Source organism: Ambystoma mexicanum, chromosome 7q, assembly GCF_040938575.1.
Source record: "Ambystoma mexicanum isolate Mex_15411 chromosome 7q, UKY_AmexF1_1, whole genome shotgun sequence".
Lineage (NCBI taxonomy): Eukaryota > Metazoa > Chordata > Amphibia > Caudata > Ambystomatidae > Ambystoma > Ambystoma mexicanum.
In genome coordinates, this window is record NC_090941.1 from 312589357 (window position 1) to 312603878 (window position 14522).

Here is a 14522-nt window from a genome sequence, read left to right on the forward strand (position 1 = left end):
TCCATGCAGGATCCCAGGGTATGTGGGTTCTAGAGTGTATCTCCTAGAGAGCAGGTACACAGTCATTGCCTGACAGCAGCTCAGGACATGCTACTCAGTGTGTGAACAGAATATTAGCTTTGGGAATTTGTTGGAGGAGGTGAGATTGACTGGGGGTATCAGGCTTTATTCAAGTACCACTATTACCATATTTAAAAATGCTTACACTGGTGTTGTTTTTGTTGTTGTGCTGGTGGTGGCACTCGCAGTAAGGGGAACTGGCACTGAGTTTCATTTTGTTTGCAGAAAGAGTCTGTTTATGTATGTTGTTTTTTCTACTTCACTTCCTTCTTAAAATATTAACCAAAATAAATAAAAATCTCAAAATGTTAAAAGAATTGTAAAACCAAAATTTACCCTAAAAAAATACATGTTAAAATATTTTAATCTAGATTCCTTGCTGGTGTATGATGATAATTCATTTTTATGTATATTAGTTTTTCAGCATGAGTCAGAGAGAGACTTCTCCTGTTATCAGAGACAGTTCCTGTGACGTCCCAGTTTGTTGGTGCGCATGCGCGGGCCTCGTTATGGTCCCGCGCATGCGTGGTTGAATAAAGTGTGTCTGTGCGGCAGTTGCCACCGGGACGCGGAGCAAGCAGCATTGCGTCCCGCATGTTCTTTTGGTCCGTGTCTGTGTGCGTGTGCCTGCGTGGGCCTAGGGGCCAGATACAACAGTTCCCACCCCAACAGCAATTAAAACACAATCTTGTTGCACACAAGTGGGGGGGTGGGAGATGACAGCTTGGGATATCAAAATGTCAAAATGGATGATTGCTTCTGGCCACACAAACCTCTTGCAGAACCACTACAGCAACGAATAATTGTCCTTTCCAAGGTTGAATGTGTTGTACAAGCATGCATCCACCATCTCTGCAGCCGTGAGCCTGCTACCACTAGCTGCTCTACACCCAACCTCATACATATTTAAGATTGCATAGTCAGGAAGAGAGACCCACAGGGTTGTATGTTTGAGAGTTGTGAACCATATTTGGGGTTCAACTGTACCTGCCAAGGTTGCAGTTAGTAAGAGGTTGCTGCTAGATGCCGGGCTTTTTATTGGCTGTTGAGAATGTACAGCTATTGTCTGTTTTTTATACTTCTACTCAGTAAGCAAATGTTCTTGCAAATGGCTCTTGTGTAAAGTCTTCCACAATTCTACTGTGGCTACTTAAAGTGTCATTCTGCTCTCCATAGTCTGTAATGCAGCCACTTTCACCTTAATATGGGGATCAACGAAAGATACCACAAGACATTCAATGTTTTCTTTAATCATTATTATGGATCGATCGCCATGATACATTAAATTTGTGTCACCAGCTGGACAATGTCTGACTCAGCCATGCTTTCACAGTCTTTTGCTTTTTGGACTGGTTATTTCCCAAAAAAGGGAAGTACCTCACTAAGTGTTAAAATGCCATGGCTTATCCGCTGCATTACTTCATAAAATAGCGGTAGCACACACCAGACATTATGCATGAGCTGCTGCTTAGTTAGTGTGAACAAGGCCCCATTCAATCCTTTAATGTGACTTTACTGTAGTGACTTACAGCGTTGCTTTGCTCACACAGGACATCAAGAATATACAAGGTTGAATTCTTTTGGGCTGAAACAGACATACCGGCTGGTGGTGTGGACGTTTGTGTTGTACCTGCATTTCTGATTCTGTATGACAGGCTCAAATCACAGCACATCTTGTGTGCCACAGCAAGGATGTTACAAGTGAGGCAGACAAAGGCATTGCTAACAAAACATGTTACTACAAGTTGGTGAAAATAATAGGCTCAACAGGCCAGAGCAGAAATGACATTAGAGCGATTGTCCACTGCCACAAAGCACATACATATTTGCAGGGGACGAGTTAGGCGGTAAGTGGTAAAAGTGGCAGTAACTGAGTTACCACCAATTTTACCACTATGCCAAATTATGAGTTTTGACTTTAAGTGGAGGATTTACCTCAAGCAAAACCCTGGTGGTAAATCATCCCACTCAACACCAAAAAAATCAGAAAAATGGGCAGAATTACCACAGCAGTAATTCCCCCCAAAAAGTCCATTGGGTCCAATGGAGAATTACACTGCCACCACCACTTGTAATCAGGCAGAAATTCCACCTGACCAAGTGGCAGTAACCTTAATTTGTTTTTGGCAGATTTATTGCAGAATTACCACCAAACTCGTAATGAGGCTCTATGTCACTCTGCTAAAACCAGCTTTACTTTATCTCAAATGTCTGCAACTATGTTGCTCCTTTCATTGAATCCTTGCATGCACAAAGTGGCTCATTGTTGGACAGCAATGTCGATCCCTCTTGCTTGCCACTGTACCACTAGAGGGGAATGTGAGTCGATGCTGTGGCACACTGCTGTAGTCAGTGCTTTGACCACTAGTCCACATCTGTTGTAAAGTGAACGGTCCAACTCTCCAACCTGTCCAATGTGTTTTCTCATCACTGGAACTAATGCTTTATACAACTCAGGAATAGCCTTGTGTGCAAAGTATTTCTGGCTGGGAATTTGACAGCATGTATTAATTACTGCTTGCCATTAGCTCCTTCAAATCTTTGTTTTCAACAAAAGTGTCATAGGTCTATGATTAGAAATATCACCAATTTGGAATTCAGTAGCTGTACTTGTGGATGGGTATAATGATGTTTCTGTCTGAGCGCAAATGGTTCACTGAGACTGGGCCTGCACACTCTTGTTCTTCCCTTGCTATATCTATAGCTTTGCTTAATGTTGGTAGTACTTTGACGTGGCTTTCGCACACATCCTGCATCTAGGGTGAGACTGCAGGGAAATGCAAGCATGCTACTAAGTGCTCACCGATTCCCGGGAGCAGGGGGTGGAGAGTTGGCTCTGTATGTTGGCCCTAATCCTGTGAATAATGTCATTTCATGGGACCAAGCATCGATGAGGTAGTCAGATTGGTGCCTGGCTTCCCATGGGCCAACTTATTTTTGCAAAGAGTACAAGTGGCAAGATGCACAAATATGGTCTGTGGTCCTGCAGTAGAGGAGGTAGGTGCTATTGGCTGATGGTCAGAGACAGGAGGAGAGGAACCATGGCACTTAAAAGGTGCCATAGGTGTTGCTAACTGGTATAACAACCAGTTGGTGCTGTCATTGCTTGATGACAATGTACCTCACTAACACTTCAGTGTCTCTGACTAGCAGTCTCAAAAGGAGTGCAGCCAGGATGCATGAAATGTGGAATATCTGAACTCTGAATTAACTTGGCAGTTGTGCTGGCAGGTACCATTTCAGAGATTGTTTGCTCTGCATTTGTCCATCTACCTCACTACGTAAACTGGGGTTGGACTCGATATCAGTGTTCTCAGATATATTTCTCAGTCTTCACATGCAACAAGGTTGCATACCTTCATATCTTGTTTTTGATCACTCTTACCATACTTATCACAAGTACTGTCATCATTAGATGTCGTAGGCAAATGGTATGGAAGGAATGTGTGAAGATGCAGTGAGTGTGCCAGGCTGAGAAGCATTGTCAACTTCTTAAGTGAACCCATTGACGTAGCCCTACGACCCCTGACCTACAAATGATTGCTACATCTCCAAACCCTAACCAACTTCATCCCATTTCATATGTATTCAATACTACTGTCCTCTCCTGGCACCTCAAATCTTGGACCTAAATCCCAGTCTGTTTCAACATGGAAGGATGGAATGCATTCCTACATCTGCCAGATTCAGACGTTCACGAAGGTGGGCTTTCAGCTCGCAGCAGTGAAGTGTCAGGCACAGTCAAGCCATTGATGAACATAGAAGCATTTGTGGCCATCACAACTGATGTTTCAATGGGTGGAGTACTTGTAGCCTTGGTCAATGTACTAAGCATGGTTGCTACCGTGTTCAGTACTATGCTACCACCCATGATTCATACATCCACAGCATTTGCAATGGCAGCTATTTCTGCTGTAAACCATGCAACATGTCCCCACCTTCCTCACCCCTCACATACTTATCTGCTTGCCATGAGGACTTCTTATTTGGTGTTGCTAATTGCCTTCCACATCTCAGACATTTGGCAGTCTCGATAGTGCTTTTTTTCTAAACTTGATAGTGATGTCCTCTGTAATCTTGCACCAGGCCCCATCTGCTAAAGCAAGCTACAATGATTCAGTTATCAATCCACCCCTGTCCATATTCCTCCTCTGTTCAGGCGGTTAGCGTTTTTCCACAACACACCCAATCCCCATCACTAATGCCACTGCTTGAGTGATTAGCAAATCCCTGCAAATAATGTTTCCATGTACAGCCTAAACACTTGTCCCCATCCTTCAAAGCTTAAAGAAATTCAAGTTTTTATGTGAACCAGTGCTCTAGGCCAAGTCATATGTGATCACAAAATAAATCAAGCCACCCAGTGCAAATTCCTCCTCCTTCTAGGCATGTGGTATATTGCATTACGCACCCAACCACCCTGGCACAAGTGTCTTTGCCTGAGGGATAAGTAAGATCCCGGAAACAGTTGTTCCCAGTACGTTCCATGCACTGTTATTTTTCCCCAAAGCATGCTAATACATTTAAACGAAATTCTCATGCTTGCGTCAGCCATTGCGCTAAACCAAGTCATAACTGTGTGAGTGTGGGTTCAATCAAGAGCAATCATGGGGGCGAGACTGGATTACTGCAAAGTCCTCTTTAGTGGGACTTCCAAACGGAACATCACTAAGTTACAGATTATTCAAAATAACTCTCTCTGAGCTGCTCTAAATATTCCTACAAGAGACCATATCTCAGCTGCCAGAAGAAAAGCACACTGGCTCCCCATCAGGGAAAGGATCATAACTTTGTCAATTACCCACAAATTCCTAAGCAACACTGCCCCACAATAGCTGGCCAAGAAAATTGAACGATCAAAATCCAACAGACTAGTAAGATCCCTCCATGCTAATCGACTGGACCTCCCAAAAATGAAAAGAGCCAAATGGAACGCCTCCCCCCCATAACTAAAAGCAGAAGACTCCTATTGGGCCTTCCGCAAGGCCCTGAAAACCTGCCTGTTTGCCTAGTGCTCCTACTCGGACACAAGCGCTGAATACTGCTCAAATCTGTACTGCTAATGCGTTGGTGTGTCAGGGGTAAATTGTCAATCCACTGTTGAAGCTTTTTGCATCATGTAACTGGTCCGCAACAGCGCCCTGGTGCCTCAGTGTTTAGGCGCTATACAAATGTAAAAATAAATAAATAAATAAGGTCACAAATGTGGACATTCCTCCTCTCCTCTCTCCAGGCAAGTGTTGTGTTGCATCACACATTCAATCCCTCTGCCATTAATGGCACTGAAACATGATTTCCCAACATTCCTGAAAGACGTTTCCCATTCAAAGTGTCAAAGAGTGCTAATACAGTGTACAAGAAGTGTAAGTGCTTGTGTGTATCGGGTATTGGGCACAACAGTGTGTGGGCTCACCGTCAATTGATCCACAACAGCACACATTCCTTCTCTGTCCAGGCAGGTGTCATTTTGCAAAGAGCCACTCCCCATGCTGCTAACACCACTGGCTGAATGATCAGCAAAATCTTGCAAGTATTTGCTCTCAGCACACCCCACCGAATGTACCCTTCTCTCAGTGTGCTCATGCATCGCTCATATTTGTCAGCTATTGAGCCAAACCAAGTTGGTGATGTGCCTGGCAAACCAAGTAAATATGTCTCAAACAAAATCTCCAAGCCCTCGGAAAGCTTGCCTAACTTGTCTTTTTCTATGCAATACAGGTAATTCCTATTAACGATTCTTGTACAAATAAAAACATACAATTATATTCGGTTCCGTACTGCCTAAATCATCCCTGAAATTAAGTCCTTAATGTATTGAATAGAGTAAAATGCTCCAGCTCTCAAAAAGCAACAGACCTTCCCCCTCCTATGAAAGATTCCTACGACTGCTGAGGAACTCCAGAAACAAGTTCCTTATATAGGGCTGCCTGCACTCGATTACCGGAATCTCTTAAAAATTTGAAGTGGAAATATAAGATTTTTGACCCATTTTAGTTGGATTAAAAGCAAATTGGTTGGGATTGCTGCAAGAAACAGCACAACAATGCAAAGAACCGCTCGATAAGTGATGCATAATCAGGTTAGCCCAATGAGTGATAGTGTGCTCATTTGAACGTCTACCAGCAAATCTAAAGTTGCTTTTTCCTGTCAATTTAAAAATCGCACATTTGTTCACACAGTAGTTTGTATACCCATAACTGTAGGACAATAACGAAGGAGCTGCTGCAGGCGTTTTAAACAGTTTCACGTGGGACTGATTTCTTTGTTTCCAGGCGATGAAAATATGAGCACATTTTCTTGACTACAAAAAAGAGCCAATCATTAAACAATCTGGGCAATGATGTTGGAAGATAAATGAGACACTTGGCTGTTTTGGCAATTGTTAGCTAAAATGACGAAGTCAGATTGAGCTGGGAATATAACTGAAATTAATATTGGGGTCCATATATTATTGAAACACTTTGGGAAACACTTTTATCAGGAGGTGGATGGTGGGCTTTTGGTGGCAAGTACTGTAGCATGAGGATGACAAATGAGAGAGAGGAGGTTTCCACCCTGCAAGGCTCAAGACAAGTTTCATTATTCAAAACCTGGTGGCCATTATTTATTTCAGCAGCTGATACATTTCACAAACCCTATGCCCCATTGGTTTAGTTAGTAATATTTATAGCATTTATAGTAACATAAAGCAATACAGTAGTTGTTTTGATATTTAGAAAAAGGTCATAGGAAGTATTGTCTCAATACCAAATCTTTGGGTAGGGTATTGAGGAGCACATTCTCAAGTGTGCAAAACAAAATGTCCCCCTAATTAATGTACAGCATAGCTTTAAAGAAGGTCTGAGCATAGTACAGCAGTGTCTCAATGTTCACGGACTTATTAGTAAATATCAGTGTATTAAGCCCGCATTTGATTGATTAACTAGTATTACATCATGTCAAATACTTCAGTCTATGATGCTCAAGAAACAACTGATCAAAATATTAAGGAGGCTGCATAACAATATGCCAATCTGCTCATGTGGTATTCTGGGAGGAACATCCTCCTGTTTTCAGTTAGAGGGGTGAGACCGGAGTATTTGATGCCCCGTATTGCTCAACACATACAACAACTTCAAATTGCACTATACCCCATTCATCACTGATTGCAAGGACTCCTAGAGCACTACCATTTCTTAGTGATGCATAGGTTTTGTACATGGAAGAGCATGATCTCATTGTCAGTTCGAGCTTGTTGAAAACCATGCAGTCTGGCGACAATGTGATGCTGCATGCCTGAGTGGACCCGTGGAAGAGGGCTCCAGTTGTAAAACTTGATAAAACAGTAAAATAGCACTGAAATACATTAAGAAAGCAAACAAAAACTGCAGGCATGTCTGAAAGGGAGGCTGATGTACAAAGGGTGGGCAAAAGTGAAAAACAGTAGTGTATAGAAGACAGCACGTCACCAAACAAAGCATTCCCCCCGTAGCCGACAATGACAGTAGCCCTGCGGCGATATCACATTCAAAACATTTGACTAGAAAGAGTCCACATTCTCTTTAATAGGTATACTATGTGAAATGTGGGGAACTAGAAATGCACGAAAGAGATCCTTCCTGCAGCCAATCTTTCTAAAAATGTACCCTCGCAAAGGGAGCACACAGAGGCATGAGTCTCCAACCACGATCCCCATGCCTAACATTTGCAAAGATATCAACTTGTAAGAACAAGGAAATATCGAGGCTGAGTACCATAAAAGGAAATGCAGCAATCATGGGCTGAAAAGATTCACAGATCTTTATTCTGTACAGTTACAAAGAAACACAGACAGCTATCTGGCTCTCAACACCCCGCAATGAGTACCAGCCCATCAAAGAGAGGAGAGAGAGTGCTCGACATCTAAACATTTGTGCTTTTATACAGTTTTGAGTAATATTGTCCAGCCCCTCTTCGCGTTAATAATCTGCGGTCTAGAGTTTGTGCCTAGTTCACATTCGATTCACATAATATTTTACAAAGGATTATACATGTTTGCATTTCCACAGTGATACAATGACAACGTATGTTCCCAAATCCTACAGCAAGCTCCCTTTACAAGTTGCATTCAATCGAGTTTGGCCTATGTCCATGCTTGGTGTTTACTTTGCACTGTTCCAGATGTGTATTCGAGGATGAGGCTTGTTAGCGTAGACAATGCTAGGACAACAGTTCATGTGTAGTACAAGGCCTCATTACCTAGTCTAAACAGCCGGCCCTTGGACAGTCTAACCATTAACAGAACTCAAAAGTCGGGAGGCTTGGTTGCAAATTGAAAACACAGTCCCCCATTTTAGAACAGAGAATGTACGAACAGAAATCAAAATGGCGGTGATTCTAAAATGGTGGCGAAGTCGATCCAAAATCGGAACTTTGCAACGTGGTTTTCCTCATAGAGCTACTATGCTTAGGCCAATATAAATCAAAAGGAGGCACTATATGATTTCCGTTTAACAAACCCTCCTTTTGGCCTAAGCCAAGGGCTAAACTAAGAATGTGTTGTTTCACGAGTTCCACCTTTCATTGTCCATACATCCTGAATCACATTCATCAGATATATCAATAGCCATAAGATCTGCGGCGGAAATTTCCTTCATCACAAATTTGTTGGTCATTCTTTCCGGTGCCTGTACCTTTGGTCCTAACGTTGCCATAGTCTGTGCACAACATCCCCCTAACATTGAACATATGGCAGGAAGACATTGTATACAGCAACAGCAGAACAACAGAATACCAAGAATTATCAATACAACCAACAGAAGCTTCCATCCCCAAGATCGTAAGAAGTCCCAGAACCAAGTACTAAGATCCCAATTTCCCTCGGGAACATGTACTACTGAACTCAGGACATGCAGATTTTGTATTGCCTTAAAGATGGTCGGGGAGGAATCTGGTAAGAAAACACAACAAGTGGACCCCACTAATTTGCATACTCCACCACGCTCAGCCAAGATGACGTCGAATACCACCCGGTTTTGTAGCGCCAATAATCTGATTGCCTTTTGCTGTACAGTCATGTTATAGAGTATGTCAGTGGTCCGGTTGATGGTTTTCTCCAGTACTCTTGCTAGTCTCCTGATATCCTCGGAATTCATGATCTGCCCCCAAAAGGTACAAAGGATTTTGCCACATCGCCCAGAACTTGTGATGGAGTATCACCATTCTCGTCCCACCTAGGACGAGCCCTAGAGATTTCAGTGGTACTGGCTACATATACCCCTGGTAGCAGAATTCCCAAATAACAAGTTCCCTGCTAATCCCTAGGTAGCCGTGGATAAGCTTCATTACCACAAACGAAGTAGATAGGTTCACCTACATACAAAGGTCTGTCCTCACTGGTCAAGTTCGCAACACTAGTGCAACCCTCGAAATCGCCCATTGACTGAGTACCATTCCTTCAGTATGCAGAAAGAAACTAAATTGGGGCTATGGTTAACAGTGTAAGAAGGTGGCGTGGCATCCGTATTATCTATAGGAGCCATCTTAAAAGAAATCAGAGATTGAAAAGGTTGGGACAGTCTATCAGAAGGCCTAATACAAGCAACATTAAGCTTGCTCCTATTTGCGAAGAGTGAGCATCCCAGAGGCGTAAAGACTCTTCTTTCAAATTAGTTCAAATTCATCCCATCAAAGTTCCCTGAGATGCTATCATTCCATCGGCCAAAGAATAGTGCCCGTAGAGAAGCATAACATGCACTAGTTGAAGGCAAAGGATGAATATACCAGCCCAACCCTTTTTCCCCATGTTGAGGCAAATCGGAGCAAATCCAGCAGTTCGTTCTGCTCAAAATGGCATGAGTTGCATTCATTATAAGCAGTGATGTATTATTATGATAACTCTGTCTATGTTGAGAGTCCCTAGGAGATAGAGTGTGCAGGTGCACAAAAGGTGTAGACATAGTAGGAACATTCTCAGTAGGCAAGAATGTTTCAAGTGGGTGCACTTCTTCCATATACCAAAATCCTAAGGCAACTAATACTATGAAACTGGTTAACACAATTACAAGAAGACAATACGTCTTCAAAGATAATGTATTTGATTGTCCATTGTCATTGTTGGCCACATACGCGATTGTTTGTGCCGCACAAGTAGGGTCGATAACAGGCATTGTTCCTTGAAGCTCTTCTCTGAAAAGTTCCTGCGAAAATCGCTGTAGTCCGTTTGCTGGTGATCTCCTGATCACGTGATTTCTTAGTCTTTCCCAATCCCCAGCCACCTACTTTCCTTCAGTGCAGAAAGTGACAAAGGACAAGCTCTGTAGTTGTTCCCCTGTGGGCACAGTCGTATTCATGCAGCGTGACTAGTGCCGTGGATGCAGATTGTACCTTGTGACTCCTGGTACCATGTGATCTGCTAAAAGTGTGTCGTTGCTTCCTGGTGGGAGTGATGAATTTGCAGCAGAACCAGACAAAGGTGCAAAAGGATCTGTAGAAGAGTGTGGAGATGAAGCAGCAGTTTCCCCAGGCCGTGCGGGCGCAGGGAGTGTCTCTGGAACACCCTCAGTACTGCTCAATGCTGAATGGTCGCTGGGAACAGAGCAAGTAAGTTTCTCCTTATCTTCTCCGTCGTATAGCAAAGGGAAAGGTATCCTCTTGACATGTGAAGCGTGGATCCAGTGACACTTCCCCTCGCTTCGCACAGTGGTCTGTGTGGCCAATAGGACCTGGTGGGGCCCTCTCCAACGCGGTGCGAGACAGGATGCTCTTTCAAACGATTTAGTCGCACCCAGTCACCAGGTCAGATGCTGTGACCTGGCCCCTCGTATTTGGCTGGGAGGTCTTCTCGCACCTGTTGATGAATCAAATACAGATTTTGAGTCAACCGTTAACAGTATTCAGAAAGAAGTACATGCTCTATATCCCTCAACGGCCTAGGTTTAGGAAGATTCCTAATGTTAGCTGGCCTCCCCATCACCACCTCATACGGGGAGAACCCAGTCCTAGTCTGCAGGATTGTGCGCATAGAGAGTAACACTATCGGCAATGGCGTCCAGCCATTTCAAATTGGTGCCTGCACACGTCTTAGCGAAGTTTGTTCTTCAAGATTCCATTGTGCCGTTCTACCAATCCAGCACTCTGAGCATGTCTAGCCGAATGGAACCGTTTATCGAACTGTAATCCCACACATATTTGCAGAATGATAGCAGCGATAAAGTGTGGACCATTGTCCGACCAGATGACCCTTGGCAAATCAAACCTAGGAAAATATTCCTTAAGCATGGTTTTCGCCATTGTCATTGCTGTGGCATCTTTTACAGGGAAGGCTTCAACCCATTTACTAAAAGCACAAATAACTACCAGAACATATCTGAGATTATTACAACGCTCCATTTCAATAAAGTCAAAGTGAATTACCTCAAAAGGGACAGAAGGTGGACCAAAACTACCCCTGGGTGTATATGTACCCTTCCCCACATTATGCTGTAGACAGACCATACACCTCTTGACAAAATGCTCAGCAGTTTTCGGGATGTTAACATTTACCCAGACAGTTTCTAACATTTTGCAAATTTTCCTAGCACATATGTGAGTGGGACCATGAGCCATTGAAACCATCATAGTGATGTACGCGTCTGGCAGCATCCATTTTCCCTCTAAGTTATCCACCCAACACCCATCATTATCCAACCTCGCCAAGCCCTCAGCCCATTGTTTGGTTTCCTCTAGAGTGGCATCTGCTTGGATATTCTTTATGGAATCAATTCCTTCACCTATAGTACAGACATTTGTGGCTTCCCTTGTAGTGTACATATCTGAATAGAGATCATTAGCAGTCTGTTTGGCTATCTGATTAGCGAAAGCGTTCCCTTTTCCTACATCGTTTATGATTTTCTGATGTGCCGCGCACTTCATAATTGCTACCTGAGTGGGAAGTGCAAGCGCTGAGAGTAGCTAAACTATCAAGGTGTCATATTGGATCTTCGTTCCATGTGAGGTCAAGAAACCTCGCTCTGCCCAAAGTCTACCGAAGTTGTAAACTACCCCAAAAGCATACTGACTATCAGTATATACATTTACACTAAACCCTTCAGAAAGTTCACAAGCTCGAGTCAATGCAATAAACTCTGCAGCCTGCGCAGAGTTATGCGAAATTCTTTCGGTTTCCACAATCGTGCCTAGTGTAGTGATGGCATAAGCAGCAGTGGATGTACCATCCGGAAGTTTGAAACAGGAGCCATCGCAAAACAGCTCCCCTTGAGGATCGTTCAAAGGTGTATCTTTCAAATCAATCCTGCCTTTAGTTTCTTGTTCTGTGGTATAAAGGCAGTCATGTGACATTTCGTCACTGCAAGCAATATCTTGCGGAAGAGGTAATAATTCAGCCAGATTCCGTACACAACATCTCTTAATTTCGATATGCGGTGCAAACAAGATCAATTTGTATCTCGTTAATAGTGCGGAAGTCAGATGTTGTGTTTGCGTTCTATTTAATTGAACGTCTACAGAGTGAGGTACTAACAAGGTTAAACCATGGCCTAGGACCATACCCTCGCTCTCTTTTACAGATGCAGCAGCAGCAGCGACAGCTCTCAGACATCTCAGCAAAGCGCATGCAACAGGGTCAAGGGTGGAGGAAAAGTAATCACCGCCTATTCTTCCCCCCATGTTCTTGCGTTAATACATCCAAAGCACATCCATCACGTTCATGCACATTCAACTCAAAGGCCTTTTCATAATTTGATGTGCACAAAACTGGTACTGAACACAGTGCGGTCTTGAGCAAATCAAAAGCTTTCTGGTGTTCCAAGTTCCACGGCAATGGCAAAGAAATGCCCTTCTTTGTCAGCACCAACATTGGTTAGATCACTAGTGAAAAGTTTGGGATCCACTGCCTACAGTAAGAAGCCATTCCTATCAAGGCTCTGACTTCCTTCTGTGTATTTGGGACAGACATGCTAGAAATGATTTTAATTTGTTCAGGTGTCAATGTTCTTCCCTCCTTTTTCAGTGAAGTTTTATGTCCATGCTTTGCTAGATGAATAAGCAACAACACGGTACCCTCCTTGCAAGCACTTTCTGAGTCTGCAGCTAAAAGAAGGTCGTCGACATATTGAAGCAATGTACAAGTAGCAAGCAACTCAAGTGTATTGAGCTGCTCTTTCAAAGCCCTACTGTAAATGCTCGGACTTTCCGTGTATCCCTGTGGTGCACGGGTGAATGTAAACGAGCGTCCCCCTAGGGTGAACACGAACAAGTATCTTCTATCCTTGTGTATAGGAATGCTAAAGAAGGCATTCTTAAGATCTACGACACTAAAATGAATAGCAGAAGCTGGAATCATCGTTAATATTGTCGTTATATCAGGCACAATAGGAAATTGTGGAGCAACAATCTTGTTGATAGCGCGTAAATCAATAATAAAACAAAAAGGAATTGCATTATCTCCTTTCTTATACACTAGTAAAATCGGACTATTGCACAAACTACCTGTAATTTCTTCAATTACTCCACGGTATACAAAATCGGAAACTATACACTTCAAAGCTTGCTCACCATCAACCGAAATCTTATACTGTGGAATACCAGTCAACTTTACTCCTGGTTTCAAAATGATTTTAACAGGCTCAATCTGTAATACACTGACATCATTGTCATCAATCGCCCATAAACACTCCAGAACGTCACTAAATTCCGGCGGCAAAGGTCTAGTCAGAAACTGTGAGGTAGAATATTGCTGTGGTGAAATCGTCAAACGCACTCCATCCGAAGAACAATGAATTAACGCATTTAGGGGGTAATTCATGGAATTTGGCACACAAGTGGCTCACGCGGCTGCCGCACAGAGTGCGTGTGCGGCAGCCTGCGCCAGCCGCATGCGCCAAAACCCATTTAGGCGCACAGCGTATTCATGGATTTATACATCCATAACCAGCCGTGGCGCAGAGTGGTGCAGCGACCCTGCAGCAGCGCCAGTTACGCCCCCAAACACGCCCCGTACGCCAAAGAAATCGCACAAATCCAGTACCAGGCGCAAAGGCCAGTGGACCAGCATACAGCCCCCCAACCACGAAAACACGTGTAAAACTCCCCATGCACGCCCCAGAATACACGTACCCCGCTCGCACCAGGCCCATCGCGGGTAAAACTCCCTGCGCACCCCTCGGAATACACGTACCCCATTCGCGCCAGCGAAAAAGCATGTAAAACTCCCCGCGCACGCCCCAGAATACATGTACCCCTCTCACGCCAGGCCCATCGCATGTAAAACTCCCCACGCACCCCTCGGAATACATGTACCCCGCTCGTGCCAGCAAAAACGTGCGTAAAATTCCCCACGCACACCCCAGAATACACGTACCCCGCTCGCGCCGGGCCAATCGCGTATAAAACTTCACACACACCCCTCAGAATACACGTAGCCTGCTCACGCCAGGCCTATCGTGTGTAAAACTCCCCGCGCACCCCTCGGAATACACGTACCCCGCTCACTCCAGGCCTATCAC